Raw genomic sequence first — 7,870 nt, forward strand, 5'->3', positions numbered from 1 at the left:
GCAGCATGAAATATGTGTGTGCCTAGTTCTCTATTAAGTGTGTCTGTGTTTGTTTTACACAGAAGAAACAAAGGGAGCAAGGAGCTCGTCTGAAGGAACCCATCCAGCAGACCGGATCTGCCTGGAGCTCAGCCTTGCTCCCAATAAGGCTGTTAGGAAATCTAACCCAGAAGCACTGAATTCATCCACCAAGTTGACAAAGATTTTTTCTTCACAAGAATCTAGAACGGTGTATTTGGCACAGGCGGACGTCACACACTTGAAGGCCAGGAGAGTCTCTTCCTACACAGAATAAGCAACTGGGTGGGAGAGCAAGCAGCTGGGGTTGGGGCGCGGTGAATGGACAATGGCCCATTCACCCAAAGGGTTCGTGCTCACAGGTCCACCTCCCTGCGGACTTTTGTGGCTGAGAGTCCAGAGGCGCTAGATCTTCTGAGGGCTGGCGGAAGGAGATGTGAACATGTGGGAAGACCTCCAGCGTATATACACACAGCAAGCTAATTTTTAAGACATAAAAACCTCACTGTCAAGAATAGCACCTTAAAACAACTAGCACCAACAAATGTTGGCAAGGATGTATTAAAAAAGGAAGTATCCTGCACTGCTGGTGGGAATGCAAACTAGTACAACCACTATGGAAAACTGCTTGAGGTTTCTCACACTGCTAAAAATGGAGCTTCCCTACGTCCCAGCAATCCTACTCCTAGGTGTCTACCCAAAAGGCACAAAAACACGGATTCAAAAAAACACCTGCAACTCTATGTTTATCGCTGCTTTATTTACAGTTGAAAAGATGGAAACAACCCTAATGCCCAAAGTAGATAAATGGATTAAAAAGATGTTATACATATACACAATAGAATATTACTCAGCAATCAAAAAAAGATAAATGCATGCCTTTTGCTGCAACATGGATGGAGTTGGAAGGGATCTTGCTTTGTGAAATAAGCCAGAAAGAAGAGGAAAAATGCCAGATGTTTTCACTCATAGCAGGAGTATAAAGGACCAGGGGAGAAAATAATAGTAATGAACAGCCATATACCAGATATATTTTACAGGAGTGGAGTGGAAAATGGGATCAAAAATGGGGGGGGCAGCAGTGCACAGGACTATGGTGATGACATGATGGCACATGGGTGATTTGGTGATGGGAAGCCCGCGGGGAATACAACTGAGATGGGGAAAGTCGCAAAATGATGTAAAAATAAATATATATATATATATATATTTAATATCAGGGCTGGGAATCACTTATGGGCCATCCCTGGTTTGCTGCCACCAAAGGAAGATGGCCGCTGAGCTGAGCTGATGTCAGGCGCCACCCTGCATGGCCAGGACCAGTTGTCTGGGGAAGGGGAGGAAGACCAGGGGGGACCTAGACCCTGAGTCCAGCCACCTGCCCCCCCATTCTCACGTCCCTTGATTCATGATTCCCTTAGGTCAAGAAATAGGAGTGTTTGCAAAACTGAGTTTATGTTGCATTGGCAAATGAAATAAAAAGGAATAATTTTTTTTTTAATGTGTTACTCTCAGAAAAGTCTTTAAAACTTCCTTCCTTCACTGACACAGCAAGGACTCCTTCCTCAGACTGCTAGGCTCAGTCCTCCCCCACGCTGACCCCCCATCTGGAGTGCTACAGAAGCAGGCGTTGTTTACTTTGTATGCAAATAGGACCAGATCGACTCCACGTGAGGATTTCATGATCGAAAAGAAGTATGTTTTTTCTGACATTCATCATGATTATTAAGTTTATGAGAAAGCAGCTCTTTACGAATAATGTAAGAAAATAACTATAATACGTCCATAAATTTTATCTTAAAAATCTTCTTTTGCTAGGGAAGGAAGTGACTTCTTACAACTTTGTTTTAACTACAAACATTTGCTAAAAATCTCTTCAACAGTAGTCGATAATGATAGGGATGAATGTCAGGAAGATTCCGCGTACTTTTAAAACTGATACTTTATCAATGTGCAGAATAAATGAATAAAAATTGGGAGATGATGGAAATGGACACAGATAGACAGACTTTTTCCCAGCATAAAAAGTTGATGTACCCGTGACTCTGTACAGAGGTGACATAAAATATCAATCCAGGAAAAAGGATGGTAAAAACTTTTTTTAAAGCATTTTGTCAGATACCTCCTAGAACCACTAAATTGCCTTTCTATTCTCAATAGCATGAGTCAAAGGCCTCAAAGCCAGTATAAAAAATGTGAAACAATCCATCTCAAAAGCAGCCCCTGATAGGAGAAAACAGGATTTCCAAATCAATTTGTCATGATCCAATATGGATTAAACAGTTTATTTGTTTTGACATTTCTCATTTGCTAAGTGCCAGCATGCCAGAGTAATCTCCTGTGATACATACACAGACCAAAACATTTATTATTATTTATTTAGGGGATTTATAACCCCATTTCCCCCAGAGAAGTCATTTGAAAACAGAAATATTTTGAAAGCGGAACTGCAGGTGGCTTCACCCGATAGTAGTTCAATCTCATCATTTCACAGCTGTTGCAGCATCCTGCTCACCCACCTTGGACAAGATAGAAAAGACCTTTCAGATTTATGGAGTGAACACAACCAGGCAGGAGTAGATGCGAACACCGGCCCTGATAGGAAGTGATGGATGGTCATGTATGTTCTGGAACCTTCCGAGCCCAATATACTTTCACCTCTTCCTGTTGGTCTGACTTGGCATTGAGAAGGAGGAGAGGCTTGGAGTCTCTTAATAAGCACTTTAGATAGAAATTATTAAACTTCGAGAGAGAGGATGGTTAGTGGCTTTAACAGAGTGCAATTTGCGTTGACTCCCAGCACTTCATTTCTGCGCTCTTTGATGACCTGCAGCAACATGACCTCTCTGCAGTTTCGCCCCTGCTGCTACAAGGCCAAGACGCCTTCTCACTGGGTGATGGTGAGCTCACACCGAATGCGGAAGTGAAGCGCCTGACACAGTGCTTGACCCGTAGACCTCCATAAGCATTTGCCCCTCTCACTGGCGCACCCCCATTCTGCTGGGCTGTTGCATCTCACAAAGTGGAGGTGAGGGGGAGGAGGAGGAGGGTGGAGCCGAGAAGCAGCCACTGGACACCTTTCCAATGGGGTGCACACTCAGTTACTTGAGGCCACCCCCAGGGGCTGCATTCGCCAGAATATCCTCCCTGCCCGTTTTCGGGAAGCTTTGAGAAACAGGTGATACATCGAAGAAGAGAAAGAGAAGAGGTGGAATCACAACAGAAGACTGATCAGTGTAGAGATTTCACCTTGATGATGATCTCTTGACTGGAGAATGGGGATGTCGTCACCCAACAGGCAGTTCTGGCCCCAAACCCTGCCATCCAGGGATGACGCCCACACACAGGCACTGCCCGGTCACCTGTGCGCGTGCATCTTCCTTCTGGAACATTACGTGTGCCCATTCTTTCTGGAGTGTATCGGCTTAGGTGCACTTTAGAATCTGACAGTGAAAGAGTGGATGAAAACACCCAGCTAGAGTACTTGTATCTTTAAAAAGAAAGGGGAGAGGGAGGGAAGGGGACAGATTCTAAACTCTGTATTCCTGAGCTCATAAAAGGAAAACTAAGTGCCTTAAATACAGACCCTGCAGAAGCAGATCTTTGCTTGGTAACTAGAAAGGAAGGAGCCCCCCCAAAACCAAAATCAATGCCTTTGCTCACAAACTGAGCTCTGAGCTTGGATGGAGAAGGCTCTGAGCTGAACACGGGGGGCTTGGAGGTGAGTGGGCCAAACCATTACTGAGTGTGTGCATCTGCAAGCCAGAAGTCTTCCTTGTTGTAATATCTACACTCTTAATTTTAAGTAGGGAGGGGGGAGGGGCAGAGGGGGTGAGGGGAAACGCATGCACACTTACACAGACTTGTGTACACAGTTTGCCTTGCTGTTTACCACGAAAGGCTCAACTCAGCATAGAAGATGTATGCAGGATGAAGAAGAAAGTGTGGCCCTTTGGGAAAGAGTCAGAAAGTCGCAGGGCATGGTAAGTAGAACACAGCGTGGCTTATGCTGGTCAGACCCAGGACCACGGGGGTGTCACCCAGTGTCAGAGCCTAACAGCCACCGCGTCGGATCCACTATAACACCAAGAGTGACGAGGGCCAAAGCTCTTTACTCAATAGGAAAAAAAAAATGGAAAAAACCCCCCCCACCCCATATCGACCTTGCAGCCTGCAGAACAAGACAATACCTGGGTTTCACCTCATCCCATGCTGGGAAGATTTGGACTTGGAAAGTAAGTGGTGGATAAAATGCATAAAAGATCTGAAATAGCCCCTGTTGGAGTTCTAAAGAAAGCTTTTGACCAAATAGTTCAGTCTGCCTAGTTGATGGATTCACAGCTGAAGCAAAAACTGAGGGACAGCTATAAAGTCAGAAAGAGTCAGGCAACGGACCAAAAAGAGGACTAAAAAGAATGGAACAGGCACGGAGTTCGGGGAGCCGAGAGAAGACTAACTTGACACGAGATCCAAGCTTGGCCGGGGCTGGGCCCCCCCAAGTCCCTGACTGTGGCTCTCACAGAGGCGCGGCTCGGCAGCCAGGAGCAGCGCCCTCTGCTGGTGGAGGCCGGCACTGCCTCTTCCACCGGCTGTTCTCTCTGCAACCCTGGGCCAGGCGGCACCTCCCTGGTCCTGGACCACTAACGGGCTTGGAAAGTGTGGGATGTTCCTGTTCCTGTGATGCAACGTTCACTGTCCCCCACAAAGGCTAATAGATGGGGGATGTCTGGAGCACAGACGGGAGGCCGAATGCCAGACAGTGAGAGGAACAGTAAAGCCCACAGCTGCACAGTTCCCATTCATGCACTCCTCTGGCTTCTAGATACCACCCAGACAGCCCCCTAAAGCTCCCTTCACCACATCCCCAAACTCCAGGAAGCTGAACGATTCCAGAGCTTCTGTGGAAGCACAAACAGCTTCCTCAAGATGGTCTCTGTGGCAGCTGAAGAAATCTCAGTGTCAGGCCAGATTCCTTCCAGAGTAGTGGGAAATGTCCCCGACCATAGTGCTGTCTTGGGGTAAAACATCTCCAAGGAAACTGCAAAACTGAATCTATCCTGCGGTCACCCCACTTAGGACAGTCCCCTGGGCCGTGCTGCTGACCTGTGTCCCTGTTGCGGACACCCTGGCGAGAGACTCCTGGACTCCGCCACCTCGTGGCCACAACAGCCAGCGTTGTGCAGACTGTGCTGCCTGCACGCACTGGCCACACCCCCATGGCACCTTAAATTTTGGTGTAGCTAAGTTTTAGCACCAGAAAAAATTATGGTTTAGAAAATGTGCTGTGACTTAAAAAGCGAATCCCAGCTATTATGACGGACTGGCTTCCAACCCTGATTCCGCCACTCACTCAATGTGTGATATTTAGCAGCAAGAATCTCTCTGACTTCTAGTTTTCTCACCTGTAAATTTAGGATGCCAACTGTCTCTGCCTCGTAAGATTTGCTAGAGGATTAAGAATTATGCTTAGAACTGCACTCGAGTGGCTTCTGGTCGAGTTGGTGGCTTCAGCCTGTTATCATCCTTTTTTGTTGTTGTTAGAAAAAAAAAAGAGGCTTAAGTAGTTTAAGTAACTTGTCTAAGATTCATAACTGCTATGTGTTGGAGTGATTTTTTTTAAGATTTATTTATGCATACAGAACTGGGGTACAGGCCAGAGATGCGGAGGGTGAGAGGGTTCACCAGAGACAGAGCTGGGAGCAGAATAGGCAGATGGACAAAGTACACTGCTGAGGGGAGCAGCGGGCGGGTCAGGAGAGGTCTGCCCCGCCATGTGGTCACCTCCGGGGCAGGTGGGGATCGAACTCATGAGGAAGCGGCTTAAGCTTCTTAGTGCAGTGCTTTAACCCACTGCGCCACCAGGGAGGGCCCGGAGTGATTTTTTTTTTTAAACTCACTTCAAACGACTGGCAAGGGACCCTGATAAATGCTGGGAAGGTAAAAGCAAAGAACAGCAAGTCCCTGGGCCTGAAGTCAAGAGACCCACGTCCCAGTTTCTAGTCTCTGAAACGACTAGATTGGGCTTGATTTCTAGGTGAATGCAGCATTCACACAGCAATTTCTACGTGTAGTAATTCCAAATTTCTCCCACTGAAACAGACATGGGAAATTTGAAATGTACAATAATCCAGGAAATGAAGGATAATAGCAAGTCACTGGAGCTTGGGCAGGAATTCTAGGATGGAAAGAGAGGGTGACATGGACTCATCCGCAAAAGCGCTGTTTTGGAAAAGGGCCACTCAGATGATGGGCGGAAGAAGCCAAGCCCCACACCCACAGCCCACCTCCTGTCACCAGCTGGGACTCAGATGCTCAAAAACCTTTAAAACAAACAAACAAACAAACAAAAAAACAAGCACACCCACCTACTTCACCTACCGCATGGGTATTGCTTTATAGGCTGTGACAGTGCTGTTCTCCACGAGGTCGCCCACCCACCAGAACATGCGACGGTGTCACAAACCTTCTAAAAGGCCTAGAACTCCCAGCCCTTACCAAACAGTACCGTGGAAATCAAAAAAGCGCACCCAACGGAGAGCAGCCGCAGCCATCTACAGAGCTCCTGGGCCCAGAGCCGCCCCCACCAAGGCTGCCGTTGGCAGTGACTCACCTTCAGGAGAGGACAAAGGCCCAGGTGTGCCTGATGGATGGTGGAGGTGGCTCACTGGACGACACGTCCTTGGGGTGTAGCTAGCGTTTCTCGGGGTGGGTCTGAGGTGGAAGCAGGACTGACAATTACCACAGCTGCGTTATTGGTGGAGTCCCTGCTGGTCAGGGATGATGGTTACAGCATTACTATTTGGGGTCCTGGACTGGTTGCTGGAGGCACTGGGGGAGCTCTGGTTGGGGCAGACTTGATAGGAAGGAGGCTGTGTTCCTGCGCCAGTTGATCTGCTGATGGTCCCTGAGGCGGCTGCTGTGGCTCTCGGCAAGATGCGCTAGCCTTTGCCAGCTTACAGCTTCGGTCCCTCCAATTTATTACACTGTGTGCGTGTGAAAGCAGAGATGGGAAACGCTGGTATTAAACTGTGTCAAAAACTAATTTTTCACACATACACTTCTGCTTGGAAAAGAATGCTGGGCTGCTCTGCGAACTTGGGGATGGTGCCTTCATCCCTTGGGCCAAGCCCTGAAGCTAAGCGTGGAAGAGTGCATCTAGTCTAGATGAGTTCACCGAAATCCGACTTTCAAGCTACGTGGCCTGGTTTAGGTGTGACGTCGTGTCCAGTAATGCCCTAAGTGCACACAGAAAACAGTCTCAGGAAGACTCTGGGTTCCATCTGCGGGCAAAGACCACTGGATCATCTTCAGTCAAACAAGAAGAAATGAGAAGTCCTCCTTTGGCTTGTGAATGGTCTTCCACAGCAAAGAACAGGGACAACCCCTTGTCCTGAAGACTTCAGGGAATCACCTCCCTCAGAGTTCAATACAAGTAAAAGAAGAACTGTTAGAAAAATAGTGTCTTTTTTCTCAGATATGCAAGAAATCATAGATTCCCTCGGGGAGAAAAGGTAATCTAGGATAAAAAAGGCACCAGCTAATACAAAAGACTGAGATTTAATCTGAGATAAAGAAAATGTGAGACCCTCGCTCAAACCAAAGGTAAAATTAAAACACAAAGGTAGGTGTGTTTAAAGAGAAGAATACATCTATCTAGCTCCTAGTCCAGAGCAAACTGAAGAAGCCAAGGAAAAGACAGAGCGATTAGGAGGAGATGTTAAAATGGAGGGGGCGAACAATGAAAAGGTGCCTCTGTACACATTAAAAAGTTAAGGTCGGCCCTCCCTGGTGGCGCAGCGGGTTAAAGCACAGCACTGAGAATCTGAAGCCACTTCCGCATGAGTTCGATTCC

This window comes from Condylura cristata, unplaced genomic scaffold, assembly GCF_000260355.1.
Source record: "Condylura cristata isolate star-nosed mole 26May11 unplaced genomic scaffold, ConCri1.0 scaffold00010, whole genome shotgun sequence".
Taxonomy (NCBI): Eukaryota; Metazoa; Chordata; class Mammalia; order Eulipotyphla; family Talpidae; genus Condylura; species Condylura cristata.